The sequence below is a fragment of the Oncorhynchus gorbuscha genome, linkage group LG09, assembly GCF_021184085.1.
Source record: "Oncorhynchus gorbuscha isolate QuinsamMale2020 ecotype Even-year linkage group LG09, OgorEven_v1.0, whole genome shotgun sequence".
Lineage (NCBI taxonomy): Eukaryota > Metazoa > Chordata > Actinopteri > Salmoniformes > Salmonidae > Oncorhynchus > Oncorhynchus gorbuscha.
The window spans coordinates 57,254,906-57,274,105 of record NC_060181.1 but is presented as its reverse complement, the minus strand read 5'-3'; the positions used below and the strand labels follow the sequence as shown (position 1 = coordinate 57,274,105).

The 19,200-nt window shown below is 41.6% G+C and overlaps 1 protein-coding gene across 1 annotated transcript in view; it reads right to left on the bottom strand.

Moving 5' to 3' along the window:
* Positions 1-15,733, bottom strand: part of LOC124043813 (myosin light chain kinase, smooth muscle-like) — a gene marked incomplete at its 3' end in the record, with an annotated part of 91,722 nt that extends 75,989 nt beyond the window's left edge. The window contains exon 1 of the mRNA XM_046362793.1: positions 15,636-15,733. The remainder of the gene's footprint in view (positions 1-15,635) is intronic.
* Positions 15,734-19,200: the final 3,467 nt, after the last annotated feature.

Here is a 19,200-nt window from a genome sequence, read left to right as displayed (position 1 = left end):
ATGGAGCCAAAAGAAGGCCGATGTCCATTGGGGTTCTTTAGGGTCCATACGATGTTACTTTATAGCCTGTCTTCGTTCAACTAACACAACATCATATTAAAACAAGTCTATCAGGGAACACATGGTGCTTCTGTTCAGCTCCAAATCAAAAGGGAAAGGAGGAAAAACTGATGTGGACCAAAATTGGAGAACACAACCTCAGGTGGAATCTAAACATGTGCTTGGTGAGGACTTCAAAATGTAAACAGTGGCGTTGCATGTGTCGACTTCCCAGCATCCACGGCGTTAACATAAAATGGTCTGTCTGAGAAAACACTTATATTAGACAGGATGTGCAAGGCCAATAACAACCACAAGCGTGAAAGCGTCCATTTGCTGTATAAACCATCAAAATATTCCATGCACACACACTTTGACAAAAAGGTTGGGCACAGACAATTCAACGTCGATTCCATGTTGGTTCAACGTAATATCATTGAAATGACGTGGAAACAACGTTGATTCAACCAGTGTGTGCCAAGTGTGTAAATAATGCATTATTATTCTGCCTACATCCCAGATGGCACCCTACATAGTGCACTACTTTTGACCAGCACCCTATTGGCTCTGGTCAAAAGTAGTGCACTATATATGGACTATGGGGGCATTTGGGACATACACTGTAATCCCTTACCAGGATGCCATGTTGCTTTCCCAAATATTAAAAAACAACAATGGGTTACTATCAGCAAAGCCACAGCCAGGCCTGTGTTTCACTAATCCTTTCTTAGAACAACAAGATAGAGATGTTGGTGCTTTATCAGTTGACACATTGCAGAGTGTATATTCAGAGCTTCACAGTCTGTTTGACCAATCATATTTTGCATGGCCCTGAAACAAACATGAATCATAACTCACATTCGACATGGTCGATGTTAAGGTTCGTACCCTTTCGAAGCCAATATCAATAAAACATGGAATATATAGTTTAGCAAGGCAAATGAAAAATACTTGCAATAGCTGACAGAAGAAACACCACAAAAAAAGGTGCCGCTGCTATAGTGCTAACCCACAGGTATATTGGTTCTATCCACAGTACCCCAATAGCAATGATCCTAACATTAAGAGTTAAGTCACTGAGATGTATATCTGGAACACCTGGCTGGGAGAGATGTACTCCTTCTCCATTTGGGTTTGGGGCTCTCTTTTGCACCGGTGTTAGCAATGAGCAAACACCTCAGACGTTTACATGGCCATGGGGTCATTCACCTTCGCCGAAGGCCAATTGGGGTGTAGTGCTCAGTGATTAACTGAAATGTGGGTTCTTTTTCAGTTTTTAAAAACTAATAGATCGACATCGGTTCAGTTATTTGAATTTAATTTTGTGCATTTTTTCTTCTTCTGTGAGTTGAATACACAGTTTCTCTAGAGATAAATAAGATCAAGCCCGAACTGTGCGATATAGTAAAGGGATTTGTAGTTTCCAACAGGCCAATATCCTAATAGTTTAGCGCAGAAAACATGATAATTAACTACAATGACCATAATCCATTGCACGCCTACTTGTTCGGTCTGTGTGGGGGCAGACACTGCGAGGGAGAAAAGAGACAGAAGATGCGATCAAGAGGGATGGAGAGCAGTACCTTCATGAGGTATCTCTACCTGAAAATACATGATCTAAGTGATGCCTTTTTTTACTTTCAAGAACTACCGAAATAGTGATTTTGTCAGACAGCAGGTCTATAGAGATGAGATACGAAATAATGAAGTATTTTTGTAAAGAAATGAAATAACATAAGTCACCCTATAAAACAAATGGAATATGCACAACTGAAATATTTTATTCAAGTAAATTGATGTAAATAAATGGTTATTAAGTGATAAGCAGTAATGGACAGTCAGTACCATCATAGTACAGTTATGAATTGTTTTATTCTGTGTCGTTACAGAATTAATGTTAAAAAATATTGAACCGAAAACCGTGATTATTTTTCAATAATCTAAACGAAACCAACCTCAAAATGCACTTATTGACACAAACCGGTGCGCCTGGCACCTACCACCATTCCCTGTTCAAAAGGTTCTTCAATATTTTGTATTGCCTATACGTCCTCTGAATGGCACACATACACAGTCCATGTCTCAATGTTTCAAGGGTTAAAAATCCTTCTTTAACCCGTCTCCTCCCCTTCATCTACACTGATTGAAATGGATTTAACAAGTGCCATTAATAAGGAATCATAGCTTTCACCTGGATTCACCTGGTCAGTCTACGTCATGGAAAGAGCAGGTGTTCCTAATGTTTTGTGCACTCAGTTTATAAAGGAGGGTGCCGTTTCAGACAACTGTGGACTGATAAAACACCTGGAATCCCACAGTTAAAAAGTTACTGTTTTGGCCACTATCAACAAATAGCCGTCTAAACATTACTGTACCTCAGTCAAATAACCAGTAAATCAAATCTTTTGGGACCCGTGAATGAAACCAACTAGCAGTTAAAGAGATATTATTTTAAATTAGTCAAGATCGTCTGGGGATCACTTTATGTGTTGCACAGCGTTTAATGTCAGCCCACGCGGCAAAGTGCTTATCATATTGAACATTCAACTGCGCAACAGAACATGGCGGAACTCAAGGTCAGAACCATAGAGGAAATGTAACAATATCAGAAGTAACACGTAAGTGTGTGTCGGGAATGGGACATTTCTGCTCGAAATATACACTGTCCTCAGCAACTACCATAAGTGGACTATTGACACAGCCCATGACTCACCAGATTGATATGAACAGGGGCCTGCAGTCAAATATACTGAAAAAATATATAAATGCAACATTTTAAAAGATTTTACTGAGTTACAGTCTATAAGGAAATCAGTCAATTGAAATAGATTCATTAAGCCCTGGTCTATGGATTTCACATGACTGGGAATACAGATATGAATCGGTTGGTCACAGACACCTTAAAAAAAAAGGTAGGGGCGTGGATCAGAAAACCTGTCAGTATCTGGTGTGACCACCATTTGCCCCAGCAAACCGCTCGCCCACACGATGCCATACATTTGCTCTGCGGTTGTGAGACCGGGTGGACTTCCTGCCAGATTCCCTAAAACGACATTGGAGGCGGCTAATGGTAGAGATATTAACATTAAATTCCCTGGCAACAGCTCTGGTGGACATTCCTTCAGTCAGCATGCCAATTGCACACTCCCTCAAAACTTGAGACATCTGTGGCATTGTGTTGTGTGACAACTGCACATTGAGTGGCCTTTTGTCACCAGCACCAGGTACACCTGTGTAATGATCATGCTGTTTAATCAGCTTCTTGATATGCCACACCTGTCCGGTGGATGGATTATCAAGGCAAAGGAGAAATGCTTAGTAACAGGGACAAACATTTGAGAGAAATAAGCTTTTTGTGCATATGGAACATTTCTGGAAACTTATTTCAGGCCATGAAACAAAGAATCAACACTTTACATGTTGCGTTTATATTTTTTGTTAAGTGTACAAAAGGCCACAAGGAAAGGAGAAGGATTGGGTGAAACTGGATGATGTGTGTACACACCATCTAATCTTATCAACAGTAGAAATCCCACTTGTTGGGGCTTTTGGTAAACGTGACAGCTGGGAAGACAAGTGATAGATAAATGGTCTGTGGTATACAGAGACAATGCTACTGTTTGGCAATACAGCAGGAAGCTCTGAGTCACTGACAGGAGTGACAAGGCTAGTAACAACCCTGTAACTCTCAACACACTAAGTCCCAAATGGCACCCTATTCCCTATGTAGTGCACTACCTTTGACCAGGGCCCATAGGGCACTGGTCAAAAGAAGGGCACTATATAGGGAATAACATGCCATTTGAAGGGGACACAGCTTTTTAGCTCAGTTGTTACAGCATTGCGGGGATCAGTTGATAGAGCATGGCGCTTGCAACACCAGGGTTGTGGGCTCGATTCTAGATAAGAGCGTCTGCGAAATGACTTAAATCTAAATCGCTTAACCACACAACGATGCTGGGGTGCTGTTGTCAGATTTGTATAGCCATAGGCCTAACCAATGCCCCATAACGGTTCCATTTGTCAAATGTGACTGAAGGTCGAGACATTTGTCCTATCAAACTATAATAATTAAGTTATTACTAGGTTTGCAAAATTCCAGTAACTTTCCAAAATTGGACGATAGCGGATTTCTTGCTTACTCCCTCTTGATATCTGGAATCTTCCAAATGGGATCTCTGGAAAACCTGCGAACGTACCGGAGGTTTGCAACCCTAGTTGTGACATATTCCACCACAGAACATCAGACGAACAGGTCAAGAGCGTCCTTCTCTAGCTACATTACATGAGCTGCTGCTGCAACACTAGCCAGCTCCATTGTCCCCTTGTAGTCAGTATCAGGACACGGGAAAGGGCTGACTTTAGACTTCTGCTCCTATTCAAGGCCGTCTTTAGATTCTGGGTGCCAAAGTAGCCAACTGCCAGAGCACAGCTAGTGAGAGAGGATTACTATTGCAGTGTTATTAACTGGATTGACCGTTCAACCACCTGCATTTCATTATTTACGGCACTGCTCATGTCCAACTGATTATGGATCAAGCACATGAACGCGTCTTTAGGTGTTGTGAACAGAAACTTCAACATTGTGAGAATTCTGTTCAACCTTCGGCAAGCGTTTACATTGAACACTGAGGCTGTACCCTTACAGTTTTAGACAGTAGCCAATAGGCTATTTGATCATAATGTAGGCCTACCAACACAACCAGTGGATAAATACTAAATAAATAATCCCATAAGATTTTCACATAGAAATAGCTTTTGATTTCTATGATATAGCCTACAGTAGCCACTGTGTGTGTGTACACACACACACACACACACACACAAAACAGTATTTATTCAGCCACCAATTGTGCAAGTTATCCCACTTAAAAAGATGAGGCCTGTAATTTTCATCATAGGTACACTTCAACTATGACAGAAAAATAAGAAAAAAAATCCAGAAAATCTCATTGTAGGATTTTTTAATGAATTTATTTGCAAATTATGGTGGAAAAAAAGTATTTGGTCACCTACAAACAAGCAAGATTTGTCTCGCACAGACCTGTAACAACTTCTTTAAGAGGCTCCTCTGTCCTCCACTCATTACCTGTTATAATGGCACCTCTTATCAGTATAAAAGACCTGTCCACAACCTCAAACAGTCACACTCCAAACTCCACTATGGCCAAGACCAAAGAGCTGTCAAAGGACACCAGAAACAAAATTGTAGACCTGCACCAGGCTGGGAAGACTGAATCTGCAATAGGTAAGCAGCTTGGTTTGAAGAAATCAACTGTGGGAGCAATTATTAGGAAATGGAAGACATACAAGACCACTGATAATCTCCCTCGATCTGGGGCTCCACGCAAGATCTCACCCAGTGGGGTCAAAATTATCACAAGAACGGTGAGCAAAAATCCCAGAACCACACGGGGGGGACCTAGTGAATGACCTGCAGAGAGCTGGGACCAAAGTAACAAAGCCTACCATCAGTAACACACTACGCCGCCAGGGACTCAAAATCATGCAGTGCCAGACGTGTCCCCCTGCTTAAGCCAGTACATGTCCAGGCCCGTCTGAAATTTGCTAGAGAGCATTTGGATGATCCAGAAGAAGATTGGGAGAATGTCATATGGTCAGATGGTCAGATGAAACCAAAATATAACTTTTTGGTAAAAACTCAACTCGTCATGTTTGGAGGACAAAGAATGCTGAGTTGCATCCAAAGAACACCATACCTACTGTGAAGCATGGGGGTGGAAACATCATGCTTTGGGGCTGATTTTCTGAAAAGGGACCAGGACGACTGATCCATGTAAAGGAAAGAATGGGGCCATGTATCGTGAGAGTGAGTGAAAACCTTCCATCAGCATGGGCATTGAATATGAAACGTGGCTGGGTCTTTCAGCATGACAATGATCCCAAACACACCGCCCAGGTAAACGAAGGAGTGGCTTCGTAAGAAGCATTTCAAGGTCCTGGAGTGGCCTAGCCAGTCTCCAGATCTCAACCCCATAGAAAATATTTGGAGGGAGTTGAAAGTCCGTGTTACCCAGCAACAGCCCCAAATCATCACTGCTCTAGAGGAGATCTGCATGGAGGAATGAGCCAAAATACCAGCAACAGTGTGAAAACCTTGAAGACTTACATAAAACATTTGACCTCTGTTATATACCCTTTGTTGGCAATGACAAAGTATTGAGATAAACTTTTGTTATTGACCAAATACTTATTTTCCACCATAATTTGCAAATAAATTCATTTAAAAAATCCTACAAATGTGATTTTCTGGATTTTTTCCCCTCATTTTGTCTGTCATAGTTGAAGTGTACCTATGATTAAAATTACAGGCCTCTCAACTTTTTAAGTGGGAGAACTTGCACAATTGGTGGCTGACTAAATACTTTTTTGCCCCACTGTATGTATGCATGCATGCATGCATGTATGTATGTATGTATGTATGTATGTATGTATGTATGTATGTATGTATGTATGTATGTATGTATGTATGTATGTATGTATGTATGTATGTATGTATGTATGTATGTATGTATGTATGTATGTATGTATGTATGTATGTATGTATGTAGTTCAATACAGGCCTACATTGCATGAAACTTTTGAAAACGTTTTTACATTATGAAGGGCTTGACAAATTTATATTTTTTTACTTGGTATTCAACACCATAGTTGACTGTCCATTTGATTGTATGGAGGCAAGAAACCACTTTACAAAATACAATGTATTATGTATGTACAATGTATACACCTTGAAATGTCGCCTACACGTTTTGTGCTTTTGTAGGAAGCAGTAACTCCTCCTATGTCTACCTATACTTATCTATAACTGGGCTAATAACTCGCCAAATAGCAAAGAATATCAACACATGCGGTCATGTGCGGCTCTGCGCTCCATTCTGAACAGATCTGAAAAACGCATTCACTTGCGGGTGATTGAAAGACTGCTCATGGGCTAACGTTACCCTGATAATATAATTATACTCCGTTGCGCTCTGGCTCTGCATACAACAAAGTCACGGACTCGGTCTTGCAAAGTTATATTTATTTTGGTTTGTTCAATTGAAAAAGGGGTTGAGATCATGTTCATTCCATCACAGAAAAAAAACGTTGATCGCTTCATTAGTTGGCACTAACTTATATAGAACACAGTGAAGTTCAATATCTTGCGTCTATGCGCCGCATGGCATTCCTTCTACGAGGCAGTCCTGGAGGAAGTAAGCAGTTTTGCGGGAACATTCACCTAACCCAAAAGGATAAAGTACACTACATTATTTTCTGTTGATCTACTGCAGTGTTTTTAGTTTAATTTGTTACTCAAAAAGGCACCTCAGGTTTAAAATGGCTATAGTTCACGTCTCATAAAAACTAGGAGAAGCAGTTCATCTCGTCAACCCTCAACTAGGAAAGACTGCCATTCATGTAGTTGATGTTAGCTCTATGCGCAGTAAAGGGAGAGACGTGCTGCTTTGTTTTGAGCCAGCTGCAGCTTTGCTAAGGTATTTCTTTGCTGCACTTGACCATATTACCAGACAGGACCAGAGACTGAACAACTAGTACAGTTGATTTGTGTGTCAAAAACACATATCTTTTTATAAAACAGACATACCCCTCCCCATTTTCACATCTTTGTCAATATGACTTGATCCATGATAATTGACCATCCAATGTTATACCTAGGACTTCAACTTCAAAATGGTCACACCCTTTATACACAACTCCAGTTGAGGTCAAGAGAATGTTTTGAACCAAATACAATGCTTTTAGTTTTAGATTTATTTAAGACCAATATATTAATTCATTCCAATACTGACTAACTCCTCATTTAGAATTTCAGTGATCTCACTGGCTTTGGGTGTTGACATGTAGTGTGTGTGATGATTTGCATACATAGTCATTCTACCTTTGTGTAATACCAGTGGCAAATTATTTGTAAAAATAAAGAAGAGTAACAGCCCTGAGGGACAACGCACTGTACACATCTGATGTTAGAGAAAGGTTCCATTAAAGAACACACTCTGGGTTCTATTGGATAAATAACTCTCCAACCATTTGATAGCAGCTGATGTACAGCCATATCAACTGAGTGTCTTCAATAACAATCTATGATCAATACCATAAAAGGCTGCACTGAAATCCTCACAATACAGCTCCAACTCTAATGGTATCCATTTATTTTAACCAATCATCTGTCACCTGAGTCAGTGCAGTACAAGATGAGTGCCCTTCTGTATATGCATGCCGTAAGTCAGTAGTTAATGTTACTTTTCAGAGAACAAGTTGTATTTGGTCAAACACAATTATCTCTATCAGTTTAATAAACAGCAAACTGATTGGGCTGCTTTTCGAGCCAGCAAAGGCTGCTTCACTATTTCTAAGCAGTGGAATTACTTCAGCTTCCTTTCACACCTGTGGATGCACACACTCCTTTAGCCGTCCTACTGCTCAGGAAGGAGACGCGTTCTGTCTCCTAGAGATGAACATACTTGGTGCGAAAAGTGCAAATCAATCCCAGAACAACAGCTCAGCAAGGAAGATGCCACTGCTCCAAAACCGCCATAAAAAGCCAGATTACGTTTAGCAACTGCACATGGGGACAAAGATCATACTTATTGGAGAAATGTCCTCTGGTCTGATGAAACAAAAATAGAACTGTTTGGCCATAATGACCATTGTTATGTTTGGAGGAAAAAGGGGGAGGCTTGCAACCCAAAGAACACCATCCCAACAGTGAAGTACAGGGGTGGCAGCATCATGCTGTGGGGGCGCTTTGCTGCAGGAGGGACTGGTGCACTTCACAAAATAGATGGCATCATGAGGGAGGACAATTATGTGGATATATTGAAGCAACATCTCAAGACATCAGTCAGGAAGCTAAAGCTTGGTCACAAATGCATCTTTGAAATGGACAATGACCCCAAGCATATATTCAAAATTGTGGCAAAATGGCTTAAGGACAACAAAGTCAAGGTATTGGAGTGGCCATCACAAAGCCCTGACCTCAATCCTATAGAAAATGTGTGGGCAGAACTGAAAAAGTGTGTGCGAGCAAGGAGGCCTACAAACCAGACTGTCAGGAGGAATGGGCCAAAATTCACCCCAACTTATTGTGGGAAGCTTGTGGAAGGCTACCCGAAACATTTCAACCAAGTTAAACTATTTAAAGGCAATGCTACCAAATACTAATAGAGTATGTAAACTTCTGACCCACTGCGTCAACTATTTCTCTCTATCCCATTTGTATTTCATATACCTTTGACTATTGGATATTCTAATAGGCACTATAGTATTGCCAGCCTAATCTCAGGAGATGATAGTCTTGAAGTCAAACAGAGCTGTGATTCATGCATTGCTAAGAGCTGCTGGCAATACTTTTGAAAGAATGCTTATGAGCCTGCTGCTGCCTATCACTGCTCAGTCAGACTGCTCTATCAAATATCAAATCATAGACTTAATTATAATATAATACACAGAAATAAGAGCCTTAGGTCATTAATATGGTCAAATCCGGACACTATAATTTTATCGAATGGGTGGCAACCCTAAGTCTAAATATTGCTGTTACATTGCACAAGCATCAATGTTAAGTCATAATTATGTAAAATTAGTTTGCAACGAGCCAGGCGGCCCAAACTGTTGCATATACCCTGACTCTGCGTGTAATGAATGCAAGAGAAGTGACAATTTCCCTAGTTCATATTGCCTGCTAACATGAATTTCCTTTAACTACACTGTTCAAAAAAATAAAGGGAACACTAAAATAACACATCCTAGATCTGAATGACTGAAATATTCTTAAATATTTTTTTCTTTACATAGTTGAATGTGCTGACAAATCACACAAACAATATCAATGGAAATCAAATTTATCAACCCATGGAGGTCTGGATTTGGAGTGACACTAAATTAAAGTGGAAAACCACACTACAGGCTGATCCAACTTTGATATAATGTCCTTAAAACAAGTCAAAATGAGGCTCAGTAGTGTGTGTGGCATCCACGTGCCTGTATGACCTCCCTACAACGCCTGGGCATGCTCCTGATGAGGTGGCGGATGGTCTCCTGAGGGATCTCCTCCCAGACCTGGACTAAAGCATCCGCCAACTCCTGGACAGTCTGTGGTGCAACGTGGCGTTGGTGGATGGAGCGAGACATGATGTCCCAGGTGTGCTCAATTGGATTCAGGTCTGGGGAACGGGCGGGCCAGTCCATAGCATAAATGCCTTCCTCTTGCAGGAACTGCTGACACACTCCAGCCACATGAGGTCTAGCATTGTCTTGCATTAGGAGGAACCCAGGGCCAACGGCACCAGCATATGGTCTCACAAGGGGTCTGAGGAGCTCATCTCGTACCTAATGGCAGTCAGGCTACCTCTGGCGAGCACATGGTGGGCTGTGCGGCCCCCCAAAGAAATGCCACCCCACACCATAACTGACCCACCGCCAAACCGGTCATGCTGGAGGATGTTGCAGGCAGCAGAACATTCTCCACAGCGTCTCCAGACTCACGTCTGTCACGTGCTCAGTGTGAACCTGCTTTCATCTGTGAAGAGCACAGGGCGCCAGTGGCGAATTTGCCAATCTTGGTGTTCTCTGGCAACTGTGTTGGGCTGTAAGCACAACCCCCACCTGTGGACGTCGGGCCCTCATACCACCCTCATGGAGTCTGTTTCTGACCGTTTGAGCAGACATGCACATTTGTGGCCTGCTGGAGGTCATTTTGCAGGGCTCTGTCAGTGCTCCTCCTGCTCCTCCTTTCACAAAGGCAGAGTTCCTGCTGATGGGTTGTGGCCCTCCTACGGCCTCCTCCACGTCTCCTGATGTACTGGCCTGTCTCCTGGTAGCGCCTCCATGCTCTGGACACTACGCTGACAGACACAGCAAACCTTCTTGCCACAGCTCGCATTGATGTGCCATCCTGGATGAGCTGCACTACCTGAGCCACTTGTGTGGGTTGTAGACACCGTCTCATGCTACCACTTGAGTGAAAGCACCGCCAGCATTCAAAAGTGACCAAAACATCAGCCAGGAAGCATAGGAATTGAGAAGTGGTCTGTGGTTACCACCTGCAGAACCACTCCTTTATTGGGGGGTGTCTTGATAATTGCCTATAATTTCCACCTGTTGTCTATTCCATTTGCACAACAGCATGTGAAATTTATTGTCAATCAGTGTTGCTTCCTAAGTGGACAGTTTGATTTCACAGAAGTGTGATTGACTTGGAGTTACATTGTGTTGTTTACGTGTTCCCTTTATTTTTTTGAGCAGTGTAAATATGCAGGTTTAAAAATATATACTTTGTGTATTGATTTTAAGAAAGGTATTGATGTTTCTGGTTAGATACATTCGTGGAACGATTGAGCTTTTTTTGCGAATGGGATTTGTTAAAACATCACCCCTTTTTGCTTAGTAGGCTGTGATTCGATGATAAATTAAGAGGCACAGCATTAATTATATGCAAAGCAAGACAAGCTAGTTAACCTAGTAATATCGTCAACCATGTTAACTAGTGATTATGTTAAGATTGATTGTTTTTTATAAGATAAGTTTAATGCTAGCTAGCAACTTACCTTGACTCCTTGCTGGACATGCGTAACAGGTGGTCAAGCCTGCCACGCAGTTTCCTCGTGGAATTTCCTCGTCATAATTGGCATCCAAAAATGTTATGAAAAAGTAGAGGTCGACCGATTTCAAGTTGAGTCATACGATTCTTCAATTCAAAGGGCTCTAACAGTTCTCGCCACTAATTTCTTAACATGCTTGTCAAAAATGGCATGAATCATTTTACAAGTACTTCCAGAGCTGCATCTGGATAATGTTATGGTCTCTACAGCCAATGGGAACTGATATTGCTTTGGAGCATTAGTGAAGATATGATCAATACAAGTGGTTGTCACAGATCCAACACTATTGGTATACACTGCAGTTGACTGAGTGATAACCTGGGTCATATCACAGGCATTAGTCACAGAAGCTTCCTCTTGAGAGGACAGCTAGTTGCTAATCAGTCAATGTTCAGGTCACCCAGAGAATAGACCTCTCTGCGTTCATCACACACTATCAAGCGTTTCACAAACATTATTTATACTGAACAAAAATAAACACCACATGTAAATTGTTAGTCCCATGTTTCATGAGCTGAAATAAAATATCCCAGAAATGCTCTATACACACACAAACTTATTTCTCTCAAATTTTGTGTACAAATTTGTTTACAACCCTGTTAGTGAGCATTTCTCCTTCGTCAAGAAACTCCATCCACCTGACAGGCATAAAATATCAAGAAACTGATTAAACAGCATGATCATTACACCGGTGCTGGGGACAATAAAAGGCCACTCTAAAATGTGCAGCTTTGTCAGACAACAATGCCACAGATGTCTCAAGTTCTGAGGCAGTGTGCAATTGGCATGCTTACTGCAGGAATGTCCAACAGAATTGTTGCCACATAATTGAGTGTTAATTTCTCTACCGTAAGCAGCCTCAAACGTTGTTTTAGAGAATTTGGCAGTTCATCCAACCAGCCTGACAACTGCAAGCCACATGTAACCACGCCAATCTAGGACCTCCACATCCGGCTTCTTCACCTGCGGGATTGTCTAAGGAGATGGCGGGGGAGTGCTGAGGAATATTTCTGTCTGTAATGAAGCCCTTTTGTGGGGTAAAACTCATTCTGGCTGGGCCCCTGCCTAGTCATGTGAAATCCATAGATTATGGCCTAATGCATTTATTTCAATTGACTGATTGTTGCATGTTGCATTTATATTTTTGTTCAGTTTAGATACTGACTGTTAGCATTTGGTGGCCTACAGCAACACCCTAAAATAATATGTTTTAGATGAGCCAGGTGAACCTGTAACCACAACACCTCAATAACACTTGCCATGAGATCACTTAACATTACAGGGATATGGCACTGAATATATACAGCAACACCTCCCCCATAGGCATTCCCGTCTCTTCTGTAGATGTTATATCCTTGTATTGCTACTGCTGTAACAAAGGAATTATCTAAGTGAAGCTCAGAAATGGCTAATATATTAAATGTTATCTGATAGTCATAAGTTAATGATTTCATTAACCTTATTTCTAAGGCTACAAATATGAATATGGGCTATTTGAACCCTTTTCTCGGTAGCTTATCAGAGAGATATAATATGGAAAAGAACAAAAAGCAAGAGAAGAAAAAAAAACATTCAGCAGTCCATCAACCAGTTGGTGTATGTAAGTGTGTGTGCGCTGCAGGGTTGACACTACGAACCCACATAGACATCGAAGGACTTGGCTGAGGTGGTCGTGAGGGCATCAGGGCACAAAGCCTGCTCGCACAAACCATGCTCTGTCCTGTTCGTTGTTGCTTGTCCCGGCCGGAGGAGAGACGTGATTTTGGGCTTTAGATCAAACTGAGGACTATTGCGCTCCAAACGGAGTAATAGATGCAAGCAGACAGGGGAGCCTCTACGGGTGGTAGCTAAGGACTATGAGAGCCTCACTTGCAGACATACGCTCACATGCCACCCCCCTTCGTGCAGAGCAAGCTGGCACACGACCAGTTCATACAGGCGCTCTCTGCTACGGAGCTGCACACACAGACCCAGCTGGCTCATCCAGAGTCATTACAGAAAGCCTTGGAGTTGGCTTTGGAGAGGGAGATTGTGTGGGCTGGGTCTTCAGTGGGGGCGTTTGGAGATACACCCACTTTGTGGGCTGTGGTGCAGAGTAACCCAGAGCTGGAAAAGCCTGCATGAGTGACTGAAATGACTGAACTCATTTGTGCTGTATCGCTCCAGACAGCACACAACACACGCCCTGGCCCCATGGTCTACTGGGGGAGTGGCCAGCCAGGCCATTTGCGCAGGAATTGCCCAATGTCCCCCAGAGCCCAGGGAAACGTCTTGGGGTCCGCATGGACGGTGCCGTGCAGACTCCTGTCTCTCTTTCCCAACCCCCACCATGGGGAGCCCAACAGCACAGACGGGGGAGCGGGGCTCCACTTCCCCCAGAAGCAGACAACTGCAAGCGGATGGGCGGGCCGGACCTGTGTTGGGGACTTTTGTCACATCCCAGTCACTGTGGAGGGGGTGCTCTGCTCTGCTCTGCCCTGGTGGACACTGGATCCACAGTAACCATGGTGAGACTGGAAACTGTAACAGGTTGGGCTCAGTTTGAGGCCACAACTGTGCAGCTCTGCACAGTCACAGGTGAGCTGGTCCCCATGGAAAGGAAGGGGATAATTACAGTAGGGGTCAGGACGGTGCATCATCCTGTGTGGGAAGGAAGCTAGATCTAGACAGGTGCACACTGAGCTTCCAGGGAGGGCCTGCAGTCACCAACACAGGCGGCAAGTACCCTAGTGGTTAGAGCTTTGGACTAGTAACTGAAAGGGTGCAAGATTGAATCCCCGAGCTAACAAGGTAAAAATCAGTGTTTCCTAACCTATTTCATTTACTGTACCACCAACTGAATTTTGACTGCCTGGAGTACACCCCAGGAAGTTCCCCTTCATACGCATTTTACCAGTAGTCCTATGGTCTCATGAGTCTCCTCAAGTACCCACTGTGGATAGGCCAAGTACCCCCATGGGTCCTAGTACCCCCAGGTTGGAAACAACTGACCTAAACCACCATTGCTGCCGAAGGATAAGGGGTTCACATGGACAGGCCATGTGATCCGTGTGAGAAAAGCAGTTAAGAGCTTTGGCCCAGTAACCGAAAGGTCTCTGGTTCGAATCTTCGAACCGACTGTCGATAAGTCCTTTACTCAAGGACACAGCACTAATTCCGCCCGTAAGCCGCTCTGGATAAGAGCATCTGCTAAATGAAATAGATTATAAAAACATTTACATTTTCATTTATCGCGGTCATTACATCTTCAAACATGTATGATATTGTACGACCGTGTAAGACGTATGATACTATACATCCAATGACTTGCATGATATTGTACAACAGCTATTCCATTCACAATGTAAGGTAACGTAATATATGATCCTGAATGAAGCTCACACACACATACATATATATATATACATATATACATATATATATATATATATATATATATATTAGAACAATACGAATTTCCCTGCGACCACGTTGAATTATCTATTCATCTACTGCAGTGTTTATGTGCAATTTAGAACTCAAAGGCAATAAATGAAAGGCTAAAAAAAAGCATAAATATTCTGGTAAAGTATTAGGCTACTAATCATTCAGTAGAATAATGTAAATAGTCATTTCATACATTTCAATTTAAAAAAAATTAAAAAGCGCTGAAAATTGGAAACACATGCAATAAGAGAAATCTAAAGAAATAAAGTAGTATATAATAAAAGTTGTCATAGTCAGTTGCTTTAATATAAACGTAAGCCTATGCAATACCGGTAGCCTAGGCTCTGCCAAACATTTTCAATATTTCAGTTGGATTTACCTTAGCAGCACGTTGCAGAGTGCTACAAAGTAGTGCCCCCCCAATATGAAGAGCTGCTCCTTTGCTCAAACGTTTCACTCTGAAGGGAAAACTTTTCCTCAAAGAACTCAGCGAGAAAATGAATCGCGCTTTCAAAGACAGGTAAGTCACTCACCCGTCGGACTTACCGTCGAGACTACTTGATTCAGTTCTTGCGGTTTTCGTTTGCCAGTATCAAACTTTTTGGCGTCAGTTCTAACATGCGTTGCAAGACGTTTCATTGGTCGTGTGAGATGGGAGATGGGAAAGGGGAAGGTCTGGAAATGTGCAAATCTTTCCCCAAAATGTACTGTCTGGTCTGGGTCACAGCATTTGTGAACTGTAAATTATGTATGAACTACATGATGTATATTGCTCTCAGCTCAAGGGTGTTTTTAACCAATGGCCATCAACTTCTTACATGTATTTGAGGATTAGTACAATATTTTCAGATGGTAAATTAAAATAGATATCTTAAATACGCTTTTCAGTGCTTAGTTCACATAGCCTGCAATCAGACAGCTATTATTCTGAAATGTAATCATCTTTTAATCCCTTCTAGATAGTTATTGATAACATTGAATGCCCAGTTTATCAGGCTTACTCGTGATTACTCAAAACAAAAAGGACCGGCTAGTGTCGTTTCTCTGCATTTCTCACTGTGACACCATAGTTTACTACTATCACCAAGAGCCACTAGCTGTATCTCCCGAAAGCCCAATTTAAAAGTGTCAAGTATTTTTTGTGCTATGAAATACATTGGGGGAAAAGTACTCAATTGTCACACGTAAAAGTAAAGATAACTTAATAGAAAACGATTTACGTAAAAGTGAAAGTCACCCAGTAAAATACTACTTGAGTAAAAGTCTAAAAGTATTTGCTTTTAAATATACTTTGGATTTTATTTAATTTGTATTTACGGATAGCCAGGGACACACTCCAACACTCAAGACATCAATTACAAACGAAGTATGTCTTAGGTCTCTCTTTATGTAGTGTTTGTGTTGTCTCTCTTGACATGATGTGTGTTTTGTCTTATATATATATATATTTTAATCCCAGCCCCCATCCCCCAGGAGGCCTTTTGCCTTTTAGTAGGCCATCATTGTAAATAGGAATTTGTTCATAACTGGCTTACCTAGTTAAATAAAGGTTAAATAAAAATAAAAAAGTGTTTAGTGAGTCCGCCAGGTTAGAGGCAATATGGGTTGACTCGGGATGTTCTCTTGATAAGTGTGTGAATTTTCCTGCCCTGCTAAGCATTCAAAGTGTAACAAGTACTTTTGGGTGTCAGGGAAAATGTATTGAGTAAAAAGTACATTATTTTCTTTAGGAATGTAGTGAAGTAAAAGTTGTCAAAAATATAAATAATAAAGTAATGTACAGATACCCCAAAAACCTACTTGAGTAGTATTTTCAAGTATTTTTACTTAAGTACTTTACACCACTGATGAACTATTACTGTGAAAAATAAATGTTTTAGGAGCTGAGCAGTGGTAAGAGTTGAGGCAGACAGTTGTAACATGTGGAATGGTAATTTAGTCCGTATGGGTTTGAAGTCAGAGGCTGAATGGATACCTGCCACGTCTCCTGGCTGTTACAGTCCCCCCGGTCAAATGCATTTCTCGACTTGCAGCTGACTTCACAACCTGTCAACTGTCAGGGATGGCAGTGCTATATAGGAAACACAGGAAGCAAAAAGAAGACAGCGGACTGAGTGTTGGAAAAACAGTCCATGTGTTAGAAACAAACTACCAAGCGCTTGAGAGAAAGTGTCAAAAGGGAACGTGTGATTCGATTAGGATAATGAGGAGATATTTTTCTTAGGTTTATGCAGAGGAAGACTTGAGATATTTAGTGTGGTATTCTGTCAACAACTTGATCAAATAACACACGCTGGAAGTCAAACTGCATACTTACCAAACCTCATCTAACTTTTTGAACAGATCATAACTCATTTTCCAATTGTGCATTGAGAGGTCAGCATCAGTGTTACATCATTGCTCTCTAGTGGATATTGTACTATGTCGTACTACTGCACTTCAGTTTATCAGTCCGTCAGCAGATCAGTGTGTTCTCTATAACTCAGTGTCCTATCCTATCCTTTAATGAACTGTGTTGGTTAAGCAAAGGAGCAATAGGGTTTGTACCTCTCTGGGCAGGCTAAGCAGTTCTCCTGAGTACTTATTGTGTCTCAGGCATTACAAAATGATAAACGTCTGAATAGGTCCACTATAACAGACTTCACAAAACAATGATATACGCTGTTATATTAAAGGTGTTCAGCTTCTATTAGGCAATCTCATATTCCATGTAACAATGTTGACACCCACCCCTACCCATTCCAGAAAGAGGCAGGTCTTACAGTAGGCTACTTGGGAATCATGGGAATCAGATCAAGAGTAGCTAGCCCACCGGAAAGGTAAAAGTAAACATTCTCTGGGAGTGCTGCCTCAAACGAAACTCCAGACAAAACAGTCCTAGACTGTCTGAAACACAGAGGTATAGGAAGCCCCCCCCTCGTTCTTCCCTCCACATACGTTATAAACCCTGCTCTAGGGAAGGCCGTTTAAAATGGTTTTCAACACTGAGCCCCCCCCCCCCCATACACATTAGTTTTGTATCTTAAGTCATGTAGTGAAACAAATTGGTATGTTTTATTGGAGTGTCCTGGTGTTTTTCACACTCCACACTTCTCTTACTTCTCCTACTTCCGAGTGTATTCCACTGGCTTGTTAACACCAACTACACCAGTTGGATGGAAGGATGGAAAATGTCATTAGGATAAAATACTATAAATGCAAACCATGACATGTAGGCACCTGTATAGTTCTGATCCAGGGCGTTAGTACGGCTGCTAACGCCATTAAAAGGGGCTCAGAGTTAGCAGCCGTGCTAACACCCTGGACCATAGCTACTGTATAACCTTGTTGACCTTGACATTTAGAGAAGTCAATATGAGAGGGAGAGGCGCCCCTGATCTGCATATCTCCCGTAGTTAATGCAGTAATTATTTTCTTCCTGTCAGTTTGTGGCTGTATCTCTGTAATTGGCTAACCCACTCCACTGATTAAAGTAGTCAACCCGCTGTGTGGTTTCTAGGAATGTTTTATGGCCTGGTTTTGGCAGCACACTTTTCCAATTGGAGAGTGGTACTGCCATGTGGCAAGACATTCCGTCGTTTGAGGTGAGGTTTTTGGTTTGTAAACTGAAATGCGTAAGTTATTGAGACTTATATGTCTTTGGATATTTAAAAAAAAAAGTTAATGCCATTGCCAAAGTCCAATTTGTTTAAGTTTGTGGACAGTGAGGATGTTTCAAATGTTACAAAATCCATAACAATTGTTAACCCAAAAAGTTTTAAAATATAACCCAGGCCTTCTGGTGCATAGCACCATCTACTGGCTAAAGTTAGAAAGTGTACTACTGAATTATCCCCAGCTGTCTCATATGAATAGTTCTCCACCCAATACATGCAACATCTCTCCCATAATATCCTGTGGTCAGTTTGCCAATCTCTTTTCGAAATAGTCATTTTTCCTACAGATTATTTTCCCTGTGTATTACAGATATGCAAAATTTATTTTTATAAAGGATAACCACTTTTAGGGTGCATAGAGTGCCTTCCCCATAACCAGGGTTCAGTAATATACTGTATTGAGCTTGCAAGGAAGATGCTCAGTGCATATTAAGCACTCAAGGTTTTTATTAAGG